General features: G+C 40.3%; 1 long non-coding RNA gene across 2 annotated transcripts in view; it reads right to left on the reverse strand.

Annotated features, from left to right (window-relative positions):
- LOC311602687 overlaps positions 1-23,675 on the reverse strand; it is a 99,525-nt gene that overhangs the window by 53,421 nt on the left and 22,429 nt on the right. For both annotated transcript variants that reach the window (XR_014780817.1, XR_014780818.1), the window contains exon 2: positions 183-307. This is a non-coding gene — a long non-coding RNA (uncharacterized lncRNA). The remainder of the gene's footprint in view (positions 1-182; positions 308-23,675) is intronic.

Genomic DNA, 23,675 nt, shown 5'->3' on the forward strand with positions numbered 1-23,675 from the left:
CATAACATGCCTGCGCAAATATACATATGCATGTAAGCACCCACATGCTCACCTGCGCACGTGCACAGAGAGAGAGAGAGAGAGAGAGAGAGAGAGAGAGAGAGAGAGAGAGAGAGAGAATAAGCATTTCTTGGTGAGGTATAACCAGCCTGTGAGTTTCCTTATGCACGTAAATAGCTCACCAGTTATGGTCCAGGCTGACATCACGGAATTCCTTGAGAGGTTGCCAGTCTTAAGTCTTACTCGTGATGCCATAAAAGTCTTATCAAACTCCCAGTGTTCTTTGCTTCTCAGCTTGATTCACGGTCTTTGAAAAGAGGAGGAAGAGTCAGACATTCTTATATCCATGAAGTGACATTTCTATTTATAAGGTGTAGAGTTAGAGAAAAGTTCAAAAAGTAACTCTATGTATCTTCCACATGAGTACATTAGTATACAAGCTCACAGTCATGGCTTTAAATGTGCTCTCTATAAGTACTCAGCCAGGATAAGGAACAGTACTTTTAACTACATTATGAATTATTCAGAAGATTATAAAGCCTTCCTGACATGCATCACAAAACTGATTTGGGCCTCAATCCCAGAAGCAGAAATGAATTACTTATAGTACACAGTATGTATAGTACATATAGTAGTGCTTATCTGTATAACCTAATTGATCGCTATAAGACAGTTCTCAGAATGACATCATCAACCGTATCATGAAATTATACTATGTGGGTTGTGGTATTTCTCAAGTAGCCCGTTTTCTGTGGGCAAGCCTTGGCAAATACGCTTTAGATTTCCAACAGCCAAACAGAGAGGTCTCATTCTTCCACAGAAGAGTGACTTTTCCCTATACTTACCGAGCATCTACTGCACTCAAAGCTGTGGAGTTTGTGGGGAAAGAGAACAACACACAGCAACAACGACGGGACCAAGGAGAATACAGTAGCAGAGAGGCCCAAATGGAAACAAGAATCCAGAAGCAGCACACAGCATTATGTTTGGTCCAAGAGCTCATGGATGCCTCTGTGGATTTTTTTTTCTCAGTTTTGGTATACCTAAAATGATGGGTGTGAATACCTTGGGAGTAGGAAATGGGGATTTGGGAGAAAAAGATTTTTTAAAATATAAAAGTATTGAAGCATATAGTATGGTTGGAACATAATATGCATGATGGGGCCAAACAGGATCAATAGCTGAGAGCAAATATAGGGATCTCAGTCTAATATGTTGGAGAAGTAGATGAGCAGTGGAGACATACAAGGTTTTTACTATTTGTTTTTAACCTGTTTTATAATGGGGAAATATACCAGAAATTCAAAAATGGAATCAATTGTGATATCCAGCTATGAGAATTATCATGAACACAATTAGAAGTGAGAATATCAACAGCACCTGAGATGCTCCTTACTCACATGTCCTCTCATTTCCTGTATCACATGTGGTCTCAAAGGTCAGCACTACCTGACCTTCATGATACGGAAGCATGGATTTCTCAACCATCCTTTAGTTTGTTCATCAGTTTAGGAATTTTGTGGAGGTGCAGTTGTGTATTATAACTTATTTTGTGCCTGTCTTCTTACAATGTTGTTTTCTGAGCTTCCTCCATGTAGCAGTGGAAGCTGGGCTTCACCCTATAGAGTGTGTCTGCACAGGAATAAACCATATTGACCCATGCTGGTGTAGAGGGGTATTTGGGTCATTTCTAATTTGGGGCTATCATGAATAATGCTGCTGGGAAGTGAAATTTCTTATATCAGCCTCTTGATGGGGGGAGTGCTAGGATTTTGTGCCATCAGCACTATGGTTGTACATAAAGATAGACTAGCTTATGGGCTCAGGACAGAGGAAGTTCTTTGGCTCCGGAGGTTAAACGTACTTGCTGCTCTTGCAGAGGATGAGTTTAGGTCTGTATGTGCAGTTGTGGGCACACATAGGCATAGATAGACACAGACACACAGACACACACCCCCTAAGAAAATGAAAGACAGGAAAGAAAATCACTTGCAGGTGGATTTCCAGAGGTAAGGTGCAGAGGGAAGATGCACCGGGCAGTAGAATTCCATGGGCTGAGGTGCACTATTGAATAAAAGTGGAGGAGGAGGAGGAGGAGGAGGAGGAGGAAGGAAGGAAGGAAGGAAGGGAGGGAGGGAGGGAGGGAGGGAGGAAGGAAAGAAGGAAGGAAGGAAGGAAGGAAGGAAGGAAGGAAGGAAGGAAGGAAAAGATGAACTGGGTATCAGCATTCATTTCTTTCTGCTTCCTGACTGTCAACCATGTGATTAGCTGCCTCAGTTTCTACCAGCATCCCTTCTGACCACGACGGACTGTGCCTTCAAACTGAGATTCAAAACTCATTCCCCCTCCTTGAAGTTGCTTCTTATCAGATATTCTGCCACAACAATAAGAAAAAAAAACTAATGGATTTGGTGACCGAAATCTAGTCTTGAGGGTGTCGTGTTTGTTGCCTCATTTGGTAAAAGGTCCCTAGATGGAAATCTTTCAGTTTACAATATTCAAACCATTATAGTATTTTTTTTCTGTGCTTCTTTGGCTTTTAGCTTAGACTACAGGAGGAAGGAACTGGTCCATGATGAAATTGACCACTGGTGCACTCATGACCTACTTTAAATTCTCATTCTGCTTCTTTGGTTAGTTGGAGTAACATAGTAAACACCTGAAAATAAGCCATGGCCACAAACAAAAGTCAGGACCTTAGTAATGGCTACAATGATTACATGTTTCTCTCACTATTCCATCTATTGGCCCTATGTCTAGTAGAGGTACTTTTTAACATTACACAGAACTCTCAAAAAGGTCTCCTGAGCCCAGGTAAGTATCTACCTGTGCTGCCCAAGGAGAAAACACATTGGTCTTTATTCCCTTTATGTCCTATTACTTCTGGGAGACAGACACATGATTAAAATATTCAGGTGTGAGACTCCTGTGAACACACATTCTTCCTGAACCAAACAATCATGAAGGTTTCACATGTTTTCCATATGCGAGTCCTCATTCCTTTTAGAAAGGCTTCTGGAAAGAGCACAGTTCACGCAACAGCAGACTTCAATATAAGCGCAGTGACAAGAGCAACTTCCTGGTCACAGAATTGATCACTGCCATGAAGTTTGAACTCTTTCTTTGTATTCTACTACCAAAATGGCTTGATTTTCTCAGTTTCACTGTGAATGCATTACTACATGTCTTTGGTGTATTGAATCAGGCCAGGCCACAGAGCAAAGTAGTCAAAACATCGCACCACGACTTAAGAGGACTAGACAATAAATTCAATAACGCAAAGTTACAGCAGATGGTGCTATGTGGGTGCAAAAGATTCAGCCACCATCTGGGCCACCTTCAAGAGTTCTCCTGAGCTTCAGCAGTTTAGAAAAATGTGCAGTTTAGATTTATCAATTCAGGAGAGGCCCTCAGATCAAATAGTTGAATTAGTGAGATCAGTGAATGCAGAACCCTATAATTAGACAATGTTAAAGTTTTTTTTTTAATGGAAATTAACAATGAAGACAACTTTAAAGCTAGGGTCAAGCCACCTAACTTTCTGGCATGTTGGTACTAACATTGAGTTACTAAAAAAATGATTTTCATTCATTTAAAATAATGTCAACCATAAAGCTGATTTTTAAACTAATTTGTTGCCAGTATTAGTTATTTATCATTTCTAAAGTATTAGTACACTTTGTCAGTTGACGGTGAGATTTAAATATCATATGCAGTTATGAATAGTAATTTATGAAGCATTTCCTGGATTAAAATATCTTCTACATATAAAGTGTTATTGTTGTTGTCTAAACATCACTTTTCAAATTATTTGTGATATATATGTATATGTACATATATATATGTATATATATATACACACATATATAAGCCACTTTGTCCCAGGCATTTTTTAATTATTCTTTTTTTAAGGCAAATGGCTAAGATATAAGATAATGAATGAATAATTTTGGACACGTTTGTTTTCCCCCTATACACCAATACAAAATAAATCTCAAATCAATGAATGCGATCAGGCAATGGAGGCACTGTGCTTGATGAGCAGGCTATCTTGGGCTGAGAAGAAAGATTCCAAACCATTTCCCCAGCACGTCCGGAACAGATGCTGTCCTCCTGTGATCTGCTGAGTGCTCAGGAGAGGCACTGGTCCTTCAGCCTCCCTTGAGATAGGAGCAATATGACGGTGTTAACCACATGCAGGATGGGGCTTATCTCTAAATCTGTCAGTGCAGGAAAATGTTGAATCTAGTGCTAAGTCACCGCTCCGCCCTCTCTCCCCAGACCCATGTTCAGTTGAGGTTCATTTATCTGACAGGAAGTGGAAGAAATCCTTGTTTGGAAATGTAACCCACATTCTTCAGCATTCAGTGATAGATCCATCCTAAATTATTTTCTCAAATACACATTAGTGGATCTCTGGAAGTGAAAATAAAAATTTTTTTTCAGGGCCTGGAAGGTCAGGCTTTTAAGTGAAACTATCTATATTAATGCATCATTATGGTCTATTGATTGCATGTGTGAAAGGTAGTTCTAATAAGTCTGTTTGCCTTCTCTAAACAGAATGTGAACTATCCTGTGGCTAATATCCATAGTGACGAGATTTTAGTGATGCTTGGCTTTTCACAGACTCTGATATCTAAGTGCTTAAATAAATGCAACAAACACAGTATCAGTACTGTAAAATATTAATATAGTTCCCTTATTGCATCTCACAGGCGATCCTCAGCAGAATAAGCTCATCCTTGATGTGATCAATAGTCATGGTAGGCACAGTGGAGATGGCTTCTCCAGTCACACTGCCCCTGTGTATATCCAGAGAGGAATATGCAGTATGTCTGTCCAGTAAGTAGCAGGAGAAAAAAAATCCATATTTTTAAATATCATAGAAGCTATTCCTGAATTTGCCTAGCAGCCAGTTCTCCGATGTTAATAATCAGGCTGCAGGCAAGTCCTGTTGCTCAGCAGCTACTACGCTTGCGCTTGCGTGTGCTTTCACACGGGAGAGCTCAGTGTGATGCTTGCTGGAAGCTCCCCTATCTTGCAGCTGGAGCAGAGAGCACCACGGAGGTGACCCTGGGAGCTTGAGAGGACAGAGCTGCGTGATGTATCACCACTCAGCAGCCCTCGCTGGAGACCTGTTTAGAGTAGGATTCCAGTCTCAGCAGTGTCTCTCATTTCTCCCGGTCACGGGGTTATGGAGCACTTTACAACTTGTGCTGCAGGATGGCAGGGAGGGATTTAAATGCAAGACTGAAGAGACTCTCCATAAAACTCAGCCACAGCGGCTGAGTCACAAGAAGTTTCTGTTCCGACTGCCTCAGAGACAAGCCAGATCAATGTTTCCAGAAAATGTAGACGTTAAATGTGCAGTGGATTATGCATTGATCATAGTTCATCGGATCACAATCGTTAACAGATGACTTAGAAGCCTCTGCGAGTCTGGTGTTAAAATGGTTCCCAGAATGGAGGTATCTTTACAACTGATCTCTATAGAGCATCTTCTACCACTAATGGAGAACAACTCTAATAAGGTCAACAAAAATGTTCCTGTAATAGTGTTCATTAACAGCACTGCTCGGGGACTGTAGAAAATTGGCCATGCTATAGTTTCTTCCATGGGTGGAACTGCTTGCTTAGTTTTTTAACCATTGCTTGGAATTCTGATCGCCAAAGCTTCACCTATGTTCCTCACTCTTAACACATTTAATGATTTTAATAGGTGGTTTCCACAGGGTGGCTTGGTGGTTTTGGATGATGATTCATCACCCACAAAGGAGATAATATTCCTTCTTTAAAGTTGCTATCAGTAGCATTGTTAGAAGGCCCATTAGCTGCCTGTGTACACAATGCCATCATGCTGTTTTCTCTCCTCTCTTTTACCTCCAGACATACAAGTTGCCACAAAATCCAGCAGTCTTTGTTCCTTTATAATATCCCTAATACCTACTTGTGAATTCAGCAAATCTTTGTCAAGTGGTAAAATAATGCTATAGATGGGAGTTCTGTGCCAGGGGTAGCCTGGTTCCTATTCATTTTGTATTCATCATCTTGAATGACGTCTGAAATGGCCACAAATTCTTGGACAGCTCTTCCACTGAGAGGTTTTATGTTTTTAACTTTTTACTTAATTTGAAAGACTAGACTTCATGCCCTGTACATGAGCCTGATATATGACCCACCATAGGTAATGCTTGCTAGCCCACCCAAAATAATTCATGGCAATTAGGACTAGTCAGAATCCCTTCAGTGCTGACATGACCTCAGAGAGTTTTCTTAAAAGTCTGGAAAGAAATCATAAGAATCAGAAACTTGATTTGTTCAAGACAGGGTTTCTCTGTGTAGCCCTGGCTGTCCTGAACTTGCTCTGTAGACCAGGCTGGCCTTGAACTCACAGAGATCTTCCTGCCTCTGCCTCCCGAGTGCTGGGATTAAAGGCGTGCGCCACCACCACCACCACCATCACCACCCAGAAACTTTATTTTTTTAATATCTTATTACATTTATTTAATGTGCATATGTGTGAGGGGTGTACAATGCCATATGTGGGGAGATTAGTGGACACCTTGTGGAAGTCAATTCTTTCCTTCTACCCTGTGGGTTCCAGGGACTGAGTTCAACAGGTCACAGGCTTGGTAGCAAGTGCCTTTTACCTACGGAGCCATTTCAGTGACCCAAGAATCAGAAACTTTCTATTAAATTATCTAAATGAGAACACAATTCCCTAAAAGAGATCATTAAACTTTTTCTTGAGTAACCAGTAGAAGTTGTTATTTTCTTATAACAGAAACAAACATTTCTAAGGATTTTCTACTAATTTTTTGATACAGTCTGACCATGTAATCCAGGCTGGCTTGGAACATATAGAAATCCATCTGCCTCTGCCTCCTAAGTGTTTGCATTAAAGGTGTTTGCTACCACAACTCACCTTAATTTTAATGGAATGGATTTGTTTATCTGTTAAAGGCATCCCCAAATGCCTTGGATCATCCAGATCACTTTTGTTGGGCAATAATAATTATGCCCTTAGATTTAATTTTTAAGGTGTGCTAGATAAAATATGTACCTATGTAATATATACATCTTGGGGAATTGCTTTATGTACTTGAGTTGAAATGTTGGTCTTGGCCAGCAAGAGGACCCAGCAGGTGAAGGTGCTTGTACCCAAGACTAATTATTTGACATGAAACCCCAGGTCTCAAACTGAGAAATGACTCTTGCAAGTTGTTTTGTGACCTACATATGTGTTCGGTGGCACACAGGCATGTGCATGCACATGTGTGGGTGCTTGCACACACACACACACACACACACACACACACACACACACACCTGAGTTAATTAATTAATACATTTTTAAAATGTTAGTTTAGTGTTATCAAGAAACCATTTGAACTCTGCAAGAATTTGGCAATGGTTTCTAGAAAGACCTTAACTAACTTAATTTGAAATTTAGCTCAGTTGGCAGAAAGCCCTTAAGAGGAAGGTTGATGTGTCAAAGCATGGTAATTTAAAAACTACATAAATATGCTGTTAGAAACACAAATAACAACCTTCAATTGTTCAGAGAATTTTTATTTCATCAGGAATTGCTTTGGGCCCTCTCCTATCAAGTAGAGCAAAACAAAGCAAGTAAAGGATGAGTGACGTGCATTTGTTTTTCCAAAGTCATAGGCATGTTGGCCCTGGTTATTGTGTGTGTTCTATTTTTACAGGCGTTTAATATAAACAAACAATTGAAGGTGTATGCGTTGGTTGCTTAGTTGTGTAAAAGCCATGAACAGAAATCACTTCTCTATAATCTACTGGGGCTGGGGAGGGTTGTATATGCAAATAACCCAAAAATACTGCATGCTATAAATTGGAAACATTAACTCTGAAAATACTAATGTGCTTTAGGAGTACTGAGGTGAAAATAACTTAGTTTGACTTAGAGGAAGGTATAGGTAGAGATGGTAATCTGAAAGAAGTCCTGAAAGAGGTTGCTTTTGTTTTTCTGTTGATTGAGGAACAATTTTAAGCAACATAAGAGGTCAGAGATAGAATGACAAGAAGAGGTAGGAAGAGAGGTGGTGCATGCCTGTAATTCCAGCACTCAGGAGGCAGAGGCATGTGAATCTCCATGAGTTTGAGGCCAGTTTTGTCTACAGGTTGAGTCCAGGACAGCCAGGCTATTACACAAAGAAACCCTGTTTCGAAAACAAAACAAAAACAAAAACACAACACAAAACAAAGCAACAACAAAAGAACAGGTGGGAAGAATATTGTTTGAGTAGCTGCATGAAGAATGTGCAGGGCAAGTTGGGGTAAAGGAAACTGTGTGGCCAATGAGATGGCTCAATATGTCAAAGCATCTGCCACCAAACCTGTGGACCTGAGTTCCACCTCTGGGACCCACAAAATGGAAAAAGAGAACCAACCAACTCTTGAAAATTGTTCTTTGACCTCCACACACATGTTGTGCCACAAGTGTGCCCATACATATACATAACAACAGTCCCACACTAGTAATAAATTTATTTAATTACTGTTAAAGGCAGGTTCTTTGTCAATATCAGAGTATCAAGTGGTGGGAGCAGAGGACAAGAATACAAAGGGTTGGGCTTTTCGAGGCAATGGGAAAACATAGAGATCTTTGGGACAGGACGGTAGAATAGCTATGAAGCTTGTATATTTAAATAACATTAGGACTCAATAAGGATAGTTTAAATAACCTATATATCCAATGCAGAGGACTGTTGGGACAAGCAATACATTCCCATAATGATACATTATGCCATCATGAAAAGGAACAAGGATAATTTCTATTCATAAGCACATTTTCAGGATATATCACTGAGAAACAAAAATACACAGCTGTGCATTTAGCAGGGTATCATGCATTTAAAAGGAATTCACAATCTCCTCCTCCAACCATGGTAGAATGCTTTGTGCAAATAACCATAGCTGCTGTGAGTTCGTGGGTACTGCAACCATGTCATATCCAGAAGACAGCATTTAACAGAGCTCCTCCCCATCTTCTGACTCTTGCATTCTCTCCTGCCATCTTCTGTGATATCCCCTGAGCCTTGCGGGTTGGTATCTAGATGTCTCACTTGGGACTGAACATTCAACAGTCACATATTCTCTGCACTTTGATCAGTTTTGAGTGTCTGTGCTCACTGCCATCTACTGAAAAAAATTTTTTCTGACTAAGGCTGAGAGTAGCTTACTCAGTTCTAAGGGGCAAGAAACAATTAAGGCTCCTGAAGGCATGGGGAGTACCAAGGTGTAGTCCCAGGTTCTTGCAGAAAGAAATACTGCCCCATACCATGCTCATGCATGCAACCATAATTAAAGGCAGCATGTCCCTGCCACAAAGACACATAAAAGTGGGAGGGAGACTTGCTGGGAAGAAGGGGTTTGACTAGAATGGAAAAGGGATAAGAGAGGCTAATGAAAGAGGAATATGGTCAAAGTATATTGTGCATGCATGAAATTACGAAATAAGTAAGACCAACATTTTAAAATGAATCATGTACTAATAAACACATGTAGCCACACATATATCCTTATAATTATTAAAACTAAATTGAAGAAAAAAAAACAAATGAAAATCTGATTTAAAACAAAATCTACAGGAGCTAGAGATGACTCAGTGGTGAAGAACACTGGTTGCTCTTCCAGAAGACCCGGGTTCACTTCTCAGCACCCACATGGCAACTCAAAATGGTTTGTAACCCCAGCTCCAGGGAATCTGGCACCCTCATAAGGTCACACATGCAGGCAAACACCAATGAACTGTATTAAAAAATCTACCTATAGAAAAAAAAATCTACCTATAGAGAAAAGAATTGAAGATGAGTGGATGAAACAGAAATTGAAGCGAAATGTGTCTAATCATGATTTGTGGTATTATTTTGATTTTGGAAATAATAGATTTTAAGTTAGCATAAGTGTTATATATAGGTAATATAATGAGTATTATAAATAATATAAATCTTTAGATTTAAAAAAAAGAAAGATTGGCAACAAATATAGTAAAAAAACTGGAAGCAAAATGCCCATGGGGTCTGTTACAAGTTAGGGGTCCTGAAATGCTTTTCAGTCTGTTTGCAAGTACCTGCCTGGCTAAGAACAGTTCATGAGTTCACTCTTGGTGATAATCAAAAGTATAGTTGAGGGGCTGGAGAGGTGGCTTAGTGGTTGTGAGCACTTGTTGTTCTTACAGAGGACCGAGGTTCAATTCACAGCACTCACATGGTGCCCCAGAATGATTTAGTTGAATTTCACAGTGGTGTTAATTAGTCTAGGATGTGAGTCTCACATTGCATTCATTATTGATTATTCCTTACATGTTAGCTCTCACTAGTCAGGAGCACGGACAATGAAGAGTGTGGCTAAATAGCACTGTTTTAACACAGGTGTCTTTGATGCTCAGACTTCTAATCCTGAAGCATTCAGATCCCTTCAGTACCCTGCCCCCACCCCCCAATGACTCAAAGCTGATCAATGCCAATTTTCTCTTCACCTTTCTACTGCCACCATGAGTACTGTCACGAATTTTGCCATGGTCTTCGCTGTGTCCATATACAGAAGAACTCAGCACAAGCTCGTGTGCCATCAAGGCATGATCCTGTTTTTCCCTTCAGTCACTATCCGTTGTGATGCTGCTGCATCCAAAGCTACTTGGGTTCCTTCCTTAAAATGACTTTGTTCTGATTTCTATAGCAGGGGAGAGGCTCACCCTGGAAGTATCCCTCCCTGTAGACACTGTACTCTCAGATCACAATTGATAGAAACTCTCAGGAGGTCAAAGTCTGCTGCCCATCATTTTAGATAAGTCTTTGCTTTCTTTACATTGGATGGGTGATTGTAAGCCTAGGGTAATGTCTATAGGATCTGTTTTGAGGATCTGCCACAGATGTGTGTGTGTGTGTGTGTGTGTGTGTGTGTGTGTGTGTGTGTGTGTGTGTGTATGCTGGGTAATATTTAAATTTACTGTATCATAATTTTTGCATCTTAAAAAAGTTATAATCTTTTCTATTTATTCACTGATAAGTGATTAATAATATTGTAAAGTGGGCTGGAGTGATGGCTCAGAGGTTAAGGGCACTGGCTACTTGTCCAGAGGTCCCGAGTTCAATTCCCAGCAACCTCATGGTAGCTCACAACCATCTATAATGGGATCTGTTGTCTTCTTCTGTCATGCAGGGACACATGCAAATAGAGCACTCATATACATAAATTACATAAATAAATACATCTTTTGAAAAATACTTTAGTAACATGAGAACGAGATGAATTGAAGTCCCATGTCCAGAGCAAGCTATTTAAGCTTTCTTTTCCTTAACTTCCTTATTTTTAAGAAAATGTATGTTTTTATCTTATGCACATTGGTGGTTTTGCCTGCATGTATGTCTGTGTAAGGAGAGGGTATTGGATCCCCTGGAGCTGGAATTACAGAGGTAATACTATGTGCCTAATGTGGGTGCTGGGAATTGAACCAGGGTCCTCTGGAAGAGCAGCTGGTACTCTTAACCATGAACCATCTCTTCAACCCAAACTTCCTTATTTTTGACACGACAACATTGAAATACCTACTTGAGTGGTTGTAAAGATCAAATGAGAAAACACATACGAAATGTTTAAAATTGGGTTTCTAGTAAGTGCTTGGTAATGTTCACTTATAACAAAATAAGATGAGGGAAATAGCATGAGACAGCATACATACTTTGATAAACATATGCAATGTGTTGTGCTTACTACTTGAAATGAATATGGCCACCAGCAACCATGCTGATGTTAGCTACCCTAGACTTGGTCGTGATATAACCTTCACAATCATACCCTTCGCCCAACATTTTCCCATTTTCTCCAACTTCCTGCCGTTAGACCCACTGTTCAACTCTTTATTTCTAAAACACTGAGCGTGTTTAGATTATATATACAAACAAAATCATGTAATATTTCTTTTCTAATTCTGAGTTACTCTATTCAGCATAATGCCTTTTATTCCATTTCATCAATGCCAGAATTTCTTTCTTTTTAATCTTAAATCATATTCAATTACATATACCACAATTTCTTTACCTGCCCTAAAATATCTATCAGAAGACACTTAGGCTGTTTTCCAAGTACTGGCTACAGTGAATAATGACGCAAAGAGCATGTGAATGGAAATGTCTCTTGGAGATACTTGTTTTCCTTCTTTTGAATATATAACAGAGCTAGAACTGATGGATTGCATGCGTCCTAGTTGGTTTTTTTCTGTTGTTGTGATAAGACACTGAGCATAACCAACTTAGGAGGGGGAAAGGTTTATTCAGCTTACACATTCCTGCCACAGTCCATCACTGAGTGAAACCAAGGCAAGAACTCAAGGCAGAAACTGAATGAAGCAGGAACCATAGAGAGCCATTGCTTGTTGGCTTACTCCCCATGGCTTGCTCGGCCTCTTTTCTTATATTACCCAGGATCACTTGCCCAAGGATAGTGTGATGATGGGAATGAGAATGGCCCCCATAAGCTTATATATTTGAATGCCTGGTCTCTAGTTGTTGGAACTATTTGTGACTGGTTGGAAGGTATGGCTTTGTTGAAGGAAGTACATCACTAAGGGCAAGCTTTGAGGTTTCAAAAGCCCAAGCAATTCCCAGTTAGCTCTCTCTGCCTCGTGCTTGTGGATCAAGATGTAAGCACTCAGCTACTGTTTCAGTGCCATACGCACCTACCTATTGCCGTACTCTCCTCACCCCAACATGATGGTTATGGACACTAACCCTCTGGAACTGTGAATCTCATTTTTCATAAGTTGTTTTGGCCATGGTGTCTCTTCACAGCAATAGAAAAGTAACTAAGACTGATGGTGACATCCACGGTATGCTAGGCCCTCCTGCATCAACCATTAATCAATCAAATGCCCTCATGTGTGTTTCCAGGCAATCTGATGGAGGCACTTCCTCAACTGAGGGCCCCCCTTCCTAGATGACTTCAGCATGTGTTAAGCTGATAAACAAAGGATAATTCAAATTTAGCTTTTGAAAGAATTTCTATACCAAATTCCATAAATATCTATTATATCTTTTCTCCATATTCGTACTGCTACTGACTGCCTCTTAACTTTTGATAACAGCCATCACAACAGGTATGAGATACCTCATTATGATTTGATTTGCATATCCCTGATGACCAATCATGTTAACTCCTTTTTCATATACCTCCTGGTCATTTGCATGCCTTTTGGAGATGGACAACTACTTAGATACTACGCGCATTTTAAAAATCATATCACTTGCCTTTTAGTAGAGAATTGCCTTTCAATGATTAAAAAGTCTTATGAGTTAGAAGCTTCAACGTTATAAAAGCCATGGATGACCAATCCACAGTTCACACCATGCTTAATGGGGAGGAATTAAAGGTCTTTCTTCTAGAGAGCAATGAGCAAGGGCATACAAAGTGGAAAAAGAGGAAGCAAAGCTTTCTACTTACTTGATAGTGACATGATCTAACATACAGAAACCCCGAGAAACACCATGCAATAGTGTTAGAACTAGCAAGCAAAGTTCTACTTGGATTCACAAAGTAAGCATACAAAAATTAGTTGTGTTTCTGAGAAAAGTAGATGCTCATGTGTAAAAGAAAACAATTGACCTTTGTCTGGCACCGGATCCGGAAATTAGCCTGGAATGGATTAAAGACTCCAGTGTCAGATCTGAAAGTGTCAGACCTAAAGAAGCACAGGATAAACTCCCTGACATTGACCCGGCAATGGTTTCTTAACTATGACCTCAAACACACAGCAGGAAAGGGAGAAATAAACAAATGGGACTGTGACAAAGTAAAAGTCTACTCCTCACCAAGGAATAAACAGATAGGGAGAAAACAAAGCTCTATAGTGTAAGAGAAAATACTTGCAAACTTCCTGTGTGATAACAGAGTATCCGATGAGTACACAGGAACTGGAGGGGTTGTTCAGTGGGAAAGAGTGCCTAGTGCTCTTGCAGAGGACCAGTTTGCTTCCCAGCACCCATGTCTGGCACATCACAAATGTTTCTAACTCCAGATCCCAAGGGTTCAATGCCTTCTTCTGGCCTCTGTGTACACCTCCAATTGTATGCACTTAACCACACTCACATACACATAATTTTAAAAAAATTAAGAAAGTGGTTTAAAAAATAAAACTCGTAACTGAATATCAAGGAAACAAATGATGGGTGTATTTTAATTTATTTTCTTTATTTCTATATGTTGTTTTCTGAATATGCTAGTTACTTTCGTACTGTTGTGATGAAAGAAACACCATGCCCAAAAGAAACAGCGAGGAAAGGGTTTATTTGGCTTACATATCCTGAATCACAGCCCATCAAAGTAAGCCAAGGCAGAAATTCAAGAACCTGGAGGCAGGGGCTGATGCAGAGGCCATGGAGGGGTGCTGCTTACTGGCCTGCTTGCCATGGCTTGCTCAGTCTGCCTTCTTATAAAATCCAAGACCACCAGCCCAGGGATGGCACTACCTATCATGGGCTACGCCCTCCCCTGTAGATCACTAATTAAGAAAATGTCATTTTCTCAATTGAGGTTCCCTCTGCTCAGATGACTCTAGCTTATATCAAGGTGACATTAAAAACTAGTCAGCACAATGTATAATAAATTATCCAATTTGCTGTTATTTCATTTTGTGAATATGCTGCAACTTATTCATTTAATCCTTTGTTTATTCAAGAGATTCCATACATGTATGCAATAAAATATGATCATATCTACTCCCATACCTTTCTCCAACTATTCCCCCAATATATTCCCTTGCAACTTTGTGTCTTTATTCTCTTTTGATAGCCCTGTAAGAATAGTGAGTGCTGCCCATATGTGCATGGGTGTGTCACACAAGAATCCGGTGGTGACATCTTTAAAGAATGTTTCTCTCTTCCTCATCTGCTATCAACTACCAAGAGTTTCACACTAAAGAGTGGGACCTGGAGATCATCTACCCCATCTACTCCAGAGCTTTGGCTGACTTCATCTTGTGTGGGGGGCCTCTGCAGGTGACCACAGCTGCTGTGCGTTCATGGGTGCAATGCTGTCTGTGTCATGTTGAAAAGACAGCGTTTCATAGCAGTACTCCCCTCTGACTCTGAAAATCTTTCTGCCTCCTTGGCATCGAGGTTCCCTAAGTTTTAGTGAGGGTTACCCAATCCGCTGTCAATCTGCATTTGGTTGCTCTCATTTGAGAGTGTTATGAATAGAGTGGGTAAGACCATTCTTAACAGGTCTGTGGAACAGTGGAGTGGAATCGATGGTTACACAACAGTTACTAATTTGCACTTCATAGGAAAATGACATTTTCCCAAAGTGGTTGTACAATTATTTTTACATTTTTAAAAAATGTATTCCTCCCTTATCACCTCCGGGTCCCATCCTCCCACCCTTATGCCCTCTCCCTCCCTCCCCTAGTCCTCAGAAAGGGAGAACCCTCCTCCCCTATCATCTGACCCTAGCCTATTATGTTTCAACTGGACTGCTTGCATCCTCTGCCTCTGTGGCCTGATAAGGCTGCCCTGCCAGGGGGAAGTGATCAAAGTTTGGGGGCCAGAGTCCATGCCAGAAGTAGCCCTTACTCCACATATTATGGGATATACAAGAAGACTGTGCTGCCTGTCTACTACATCTGAGCAGAGGGTCTAGGTTCCCGCTATGCACTGACCTTGGTTGGTGCATCAGTCTCTGCAGCACCCATCCATCCACACATGCTCACCCCTTCCCAGATTTGTTGGCTCCATTGGTCTCCTTGTGGCGGCGCTTCTGTCCCCTTCAGGCCCTTCTATCTACCAAGTCTTCCATGAGATTCCCTGCCTCCACCCAAAAGTTTGGCTGTGAGTCTCAGCATCTGCTTTGATCCTCCTCTGGATGGAGACTTTTGGAGAATATCCTGTCTGTTCCTTCTCTTCAATTGCTTCTGGTGTCTATTGTATTTGCCCTTCTGAATGAGAGTTAAGTATTCTACCTAAGGTCCTCCTTGTTATTTAGTTTCTTTTGGTCTGTGTATTGTAGTGTATTTATCCCGTATTATGTGGCTAATATCTGCTTTTAAATGAGTATATCTTTCTGAGTCTGGGTTAACTCACTCAGGATGATATTTTCTAGTTCCATCCATTTGCCTGCAAACATCAAGATGGTCTTGTTTTTAATAGCTGAGTATTCCATTGTGTAAATGTATCACAGTTTATCCATTCTACAGACTGGGAAAAGATCTTTACCAACCCTACATCCAACAGAGGGCTAATATCCAAAATATGTAAAGAACTTAAAAAATTAAACACCAACAAATTAAAAAATGGGGTACAGAACTAAACAGAGAAGTCTCAACAGAAGAATATTAAATGGCCTAGAAACTCTTAAATAAATACTCAATGTCCTTAATCATTAAATCAATATGACTCTGATATTCCATCTTACACCTATCAGAATGGCTAAGATCAAAAACTCAAGTGACAACACGTGCTATGGAGAATACAGAGAAAGGGGAACACTCCTCCATTGTTGGTGGGAGTGCAAACTTGTACAGCAACTTTCAAAATCAATCTGGTGCTTTCTCAGAAAATTGGGAATAGCTCTACCTAGAGACCCAGCTATAGTATTTCTGGGCATATATACCCGAAAGATGCTCCACCATATAACAAGGCCATTTGCTCAACTATGTTCATAGCAGCCTTATTCATAATAGCCAGAATCTGGAAACAAGTAGATGTCCCTCAACTGAAGAATGGTTGTACAATTCTACACTCCATCATGACAGCTCTTTCAGTGCATCTACATCCTCACCAAGATGTAATACTACTAGACTTAATATAACCTATTTTAGTGTTTGTGGAGTGGCATCATATTGTAGCTTTAATTCGCATTTGATGGTGAACACCTTTTCATGTGTTTATTGGTCTTCATATATTTTCTTTCATGAGGGTCTTTTCATGTTTTATTAATTTGTGTATTCATTTTAATTTTTAACTAAATTGTATGTGTTTACTATGTACACATACAGTTTTGAAGTATATACACATTGTAGAATGAGTGGTCTAGCTAATTAACATATTTATTACCTCTCACAGCTATCATTTTGTAGTGAGAACAATTTATATGTAATTTTAGAATTTTCCAAGGGAATAATATATTGTTAGCTATTGTCACCATGTTGCACAATAAATCTCTTGAACTTATTCCTCCTAACTAAAATTTTATATCTTTTTGACTAATTTCTCCCCAGTCCCCAACCCCCAGCTAACAACCATTCTTTTCAATTTTTTATGCAGACTTAAATTGGACTGTTTTTCATTTTATTATTGAGAGCGTTCTTGATGAATTCTGGGTGTAAGCCCCTTGTGAAACAAATGTATTGTGAATATCTTCTCCCAGGCTGACTTGCCTTTTTATTTTCTTAATTGATATTGGATGAGCAGTTTTCATTTTCATAAAGCTCAGTAATATATACTTTTTCTTAGGAAACCTAGTGGTCCTTGACTCCTAGAAAGCCACCATACTGATGGCTGATTTAGTGAGGACACCTAATAGATCTGCATAGCACACTGCAGTCCAGAACTCCTGGATTCAAAGGTCCTCCTATCTCAGCTTCCTGAGGAGCTGGGACTATAGGCATGTCCCACCATATCTCAATTTCTTTTTTTTACTTTTTTATTGGTTAGTGTCTTTTGTGCCTTCTCTAAAGTAGTTCCTTCCCTATGTTCAATTTTAAAATTTATATTTTTTATCTTGTTTGCTTAGACCTACGATTTATCTCCAAGTACTTTTTATATAGGGTGAGAGGTAAGCTTATTTTTAGCATATGAATGACGCCTTGCTCTAGCAAGGCTTTTTTAAAACTTGTTTCCCCCCCCCCCCCCCGTTACATTGTCATGGCCTCTTTACTGAAAATTGATTGACTGCATCTGTATCTATTTGTGTTTCCCTCTTCAGTAACTTATTTGTCTTTCTTGCTGTGCCTTATTTTCTGTTTTCATGTGGATAAATTTAAAGTAACCCTTGAAATCAGTGTGTTTTCCAACTTGGTTGTCCTTGTCTGTGTCCTAAGACAATATCAGTTACTATAGGGCTGTGGGTCTCAACACTCTTACTACTACAAGCCTTTAATACAGTTCCTTGTGTTGTGATGACCACCAACCACAAAATTCTTTTTGTTTGTACTTCATAACTATAATTTTGCCACTGTTATGAGCCATAGTATAAATATCCGATATGCAGGATATCTGATATGTGACCCCTGTGAAAGGGTCGTCTGACCCACATGTTGAAAACTGATGCTCTGTGGCCTATTTCATGCAGTTCCCTCAAAAAGTTCCACGTGCACCAGTTGACCAAAACTGACCTCTTCGGTTTAGTGAGATTTGTACAGTCAACTTCTAGCACCATGATCAAAAGGTGGCTAAAGAACAAAAGTGATGTAAATACAAGTCTCATTGTGTGGGTTTCCTATTTCTCAAGGATCATACATTCCTTTTGCTGCATTCCTTTTGCTTTAATGCCTAAAGCAGCTGTCTCATGTATTTTGCCCAGTTTATGGGGGGGGGGAGATAAGTCTACTTACATATGTTTGTTATTGACATGGCTACAAGCAGAACTTTCACTTTCATGTTAAGCTATGGCCCTTTCCAAACTTCTACCATTTAAAGACAGGAAAATGAAGGGAAAAAAAAAAAACCTACATGACTTACAAAATAGTCATTAGCACTCCCACCACTCTTTCACCTATAAAAGAGGGGAAGATGAAAACAGAAATCTAACACTAATTAAAGGAAAAATATACATCAGAAGAACCATCCTTAGAAACAAGGAAATAAAACATAGCTATATTAGCTTTGCCTATTAGAATTTTCTACAATCATGGAAATGCTCAGCTTCTGTGATATTAAACATAGTTACCAGTGCCCTTCGTAGCAGTTGAGCAGTTAAGTTGTGACTTCTATGACTAAAAAAAAACTAAATTCTAAATTTTATCCCATTTTAATCTAGGTTACTGACTGCCAACTGGAGACTACATAGACTTTGGGGAATTAAAAACAGTAGGGGGCAAGAGAGATGGCTCAGCAGTTAAGAACACTATTTGCTCTTTCAGAGGGCCTGAATTCAATTCCCAGAATCCACACAGTGGTTTACAATGGTCCATAATTCCCATACCAGGGAATCTGGCACCATCTCTTTCTGGCCTCTGAAGACACTGCATATACATGGTGCAAAGATAGACAAACATGCAAACCAAACACCCATACACATAAAATAAAAATAAAGTTTAACAATTATAAAACGACAACAACAAAAATAGACATTCAGAACAACAAATCAAGAAATGGATTTTGAAATCAGCTTAATTTTAAAATGAGTTTAAATGGTGGTACCCTACATGAGTAGACAATGTTGCTTCTAGAATACGTGGGTTAGTAAATAAAAGTCACAGCTCCGGGCATGGGATACTCCCTATGTGTAATCAAATCAAGGGAGCACCAGTGGTCTTCCAAACAACACAGGCTATCAGCTATTGCTTACTGTGATAACAATGGTAATAGCCTGTGTTTGATGGTTTGAATAAGAATAGTCCCCATAGATGCATATTTGAATGCTTAGAAAATGCCATTAGGAGGCGTGGCCTTGTTGGAGTAGATGTGACCTTGTTGGAGGAAGTACGTCTCTAGGGGTGGGCTTTGAGGTTTCAGATGCTCAAGCTAGGCCCATTGTTGCTCTCTCTTCCTGCTGCCTGTAGATCCAGTTGTAGAACTCTCAACTACCTCTCCAGCACTGTGTCTGCCTGCATGCTGCCATGTTTTCTGCCACAAGGATACTCTGAAACTGTAAGGCAGCCCCAGTTAAATGTTTTCCTTTATTAGAGTTGCCTTTGTCATGGTGTATCTTCACAGCAATAGAACCTTGACTAAGACAGTTTTACCTGCCATAACAGGATTGTAAGACCCTATTGCTGAGGATACACACACTTTGGCTACAGGACATAAGAGGAAATCAATCTGAAATTGATTAGGAAACTTCCTCCCTACTGTCTAGCTTCTATAGTTTTGGAAGGTGCTATACAGGCTGCTGAAAGAGGAAAGAAATCAATGGTCATAGCTAGCAGTTGTTCTTGAATTGTAAAATAACATCTTTTAGCATCCTTAAAGGGCTGATGTTCCCAGTAGTGCCATAGTGACATGACTGTTGTAGGGTAACCAATCTATTTCTTTTTGGATTTGAGGCCTGCTTCACTAGAGAGAATTTATGCCTTGTACTATAAGCCTGGTCAAAAGTTCATGGCTGCCAGAGGGGGTCAAGGACACCAAAGAGAACTCACAGAATCAACTAATTTGGGTTCACTGAGGCTCAAATAGACTGAACCAACAACCAAGAACCCAGCATGTGACTGACCTAAGCCATCTTCATATACGCTACAATGGTGTAGCTTGGTCTTTTTGTGGGACTCCTAACAATGGCAACAGTGGTTGTCTCTGACTCTGTTGCCTGCCTTTGGGAACCTCTTCCTCCTACTGCGTTGCCTTGTCCATCCTTAACATGAGGGGAGGTGTTTAGTCCAATTGCAACTTGATATGCCATGTTTGGTTGCTAGCTATGGGAGACCACCCCCTTTCTGAAGTGAAACTGAGGAGTGAGTGGGAGGTACAGAGGGGAGGTACAGGAAGAGGGGACTTGGAGGAGGAGAAAGATGGGAAATTATGGTCTGGGTCTGGATATTTTTAAAAAGGCCACAGCTGTAATGGTTGGGTGAGGGCTGGAAACAGAGCATGGCAGTTAACAGCACCTGTTTTTGCCAAGGACCTAGGTTTGGTTCAAAGTAACCACACGGTAGCTAATAACCACCCCTAATTCCAGAAGAATCCAATGCCCTCTTCTGACCTCCATGTGCACCAGGCACCAGGCACATGTGTGTGGTACATGTTCATGCAACAAAATCATTCATGCACATAAATCTAAAAAAAAAATTTTAAGACTCCATAACTTTGGAGGTCATAGGCCTAAAGGTCAAACTTATTACTGTTACTTTGCTGAATAGTTATGTTGTGACACAAGCTGTTCTTTATCTCGGTCAGAGAAATTTACTGTACAGAAGTCAATACAGAGATTCATAGCTAGTCAAAGCACTGAGAATAGGTGAGTGTGTGCCATCCATTAATGAGATCTTTATCAACCTCTCAATCCTCACCTAGCCCCACCCCAAGGCACAAGGAGCATCAATCAAGGAAGAGGAAGCAGAAAGAATGTGAGAGCTGGAGGATGAGGAGTGTTGTGAAACGCTCGCTTCTGATATGACATAACTATTGTACGAATGAACTCACAGCAGCCATAGATGCCTGCACAAGACCTCAATAAGATAAATCACCAAAATTTTATCATGGATGGGGAAGGCGCTCACATGGCCCCACTTTGAACTGAGCAACTATTGGCATTTTGGAGCTACTGCAGTAGGGGGAAAATCATTCTTCTTTGGGGAGTGTGGCCACTGCTAGATTGCACGTAATGGATGTAAACATGTTTTTGTTTTGATCCCAAGTGTGGCATAGGTATTGGATGTAAACACGTTTTTGTTTTGATCCCAAGTGTGAGATAGAGAACAGACTTGTGAGAGAACAGGTGATGTTTATCGAACCACCTCGTGTGGGGGGCTTGGTTTTGCCAACTGAAACACATTCTAGTACAGTCTCTGAGAGGATATGAGCCCAAAACAGGAGGCTGGGGGCCTTTTTGGGTCATGGTATTGTTTGGCTGTTCATTGCTCCACTTTCAGAAGCTCCTAGAGAGAACTGCCCCAATGAAGGCTTTGAGGCTCCGGGCTCTGGCTGCTGTTCCAGGTTCCAGCAGCAACTATGGTGGAGTTGCTGGTCTGCTGAAATCCTGCCGACTACTTCAGGGGAATTGCTCCCAGGAACTAAGTCCAACAAGGCCTACTTCTCCTCTTCCCATTAACCTCTTTTCTCTCCTATCTAGGGTAAGTGGGTTGGAAGGGAGGTATATGCATTAAAAAACCTCAAATAAAGTAGATTTAGAAAAGGTTATGCCTACAGTTGCCTATGCTGTCTAGTGGTTAGCCCCACACCCATGCACATATATGCAGCACTAGCGACTTATATTTTTTTAAGAGGAAATGAAGTTGGGAAAAGAACACAACAATGATATGGGGTGAGTTAGCAGAGGAAAATAGGGGATTTGTATGATCATATTTCACTGTATTTATGTGTGAAATTCTCCATGAGTTGAGATTTTGGACTCAAAGTTGGAATGGGTGAAGACTGGATGATCTATTTTGTTTGAGGCATGGCTGTGAACGTGGGGAAGAGGGCAGATGGAGTTCATTGTTTTGTATAGTGTTATGCTTGAATAGTCATGTTGTGAAATTTGTGTCCCCTCCCCCAGGACCCCAGGAAATGAACCTACTTGGAAACAGAATTTTTGAGAATATGATTACATAAGATGAGATCATAATGAGTTAGAGTTGCACCTTAAATAGAATGAATCCCGTAAGAAAACAAACAAGAAAGAAGAGTATGGAATGATGGCAAAGGAGATCAGAGTAGTATGTCTATAAATAGAGGAGGCTAACAGAGAGGCATGGAACAAATCAACATCAGGAATAAGACAATATTAGGGCTCCTCCTCCAGTAGTTTGACTTTGGACCTCCGGCTTCCAGAACTGAGAGAAATTTTCTCTCGTTATGAACAATTGAGTCTACAACATTTTATTATCACCCTAGGAAATACATGCATTGCTTGGACATAGCTCTACCTGTAGTCCTAGTTAACCCAAGTAGGCTTTTCTTCTAGTAGATAAGATTTGCCAGGGCCTCAGTCACATGTACTCTCCTTTTCAACATTATTGAGGCTGAAATATACCATTTTTGCATGAGCTGGGAGACAGGAGGAAGCTCCAGACAAGGCCAAAGGTCTCCCTCCATGACTCAACATCTTGATTACTTCGGATTCACTACACTACTAATGTTTCTAGAATCATTTAATTCAATTAATATTTACATTTTGGGGGTGTTTTTGTTTGTTTGTTTTTTGAGACAGGATTTCTCTGTGTAACATCCCTGGCTGCCTGAGAACTTGTTTTGTAGACCAGGCTGACCTCAAACTCACAGAGATCCACCTGCCTCTGCCTCCTGAGTGCTGGGATTACAGGAGTGAAAATAAAGCAATGGGAAGGGTGCTGCAGAATATTTGATCCCATTGTGAATCCCAAGATTGTAAACTGTAAAAATCTATTTCTTAGCCCAGGCACAGTGGTACGCACATGTAATCCCAGCACTCTAGAAGGCAGAAGCAGGTGGATTGCTGTGAGTTCAAGGCCAGCCTGGTCAACACTTTGAGTAAGGACTTCCAAGGCTACACAGAGAAACCCTGACTCGGGGGTGGGGGGAGGGTAACAAACCAAACCAAACAAAAACCTGTTTCTTGTTTGGTGTGGCTCAGCCCTAACACACACCTTTAATCCAAGAGCTTTCTGTAAACAAGATTAAATAAAGTTAACCCTAGGTTAAGAGCCATAGCAAACAACCAGCTGCAAGTATTAAACAGAAAGGAGGGAAGGGTCTTTCAGACAGCATGGAAAAGAAGAAAGGGCTTTTGGATTTTTCCTTTTAAAATATAGGCTAAGTAGGAAGATCAGCTGCATACTTTCTCTGCCTCTCTGACCT

This window comes from Acomys minous, assembly GCF_964271855.1.
Source record: "Acomys minous genome assembly, chromosome: 7".
Taxonomy (NCBI): domain Eukaryota; kingdom Metazoa; phylum Chordata; class Mammalia; order Rodentia; family Muridae; genus Acomys; species Acomys minous.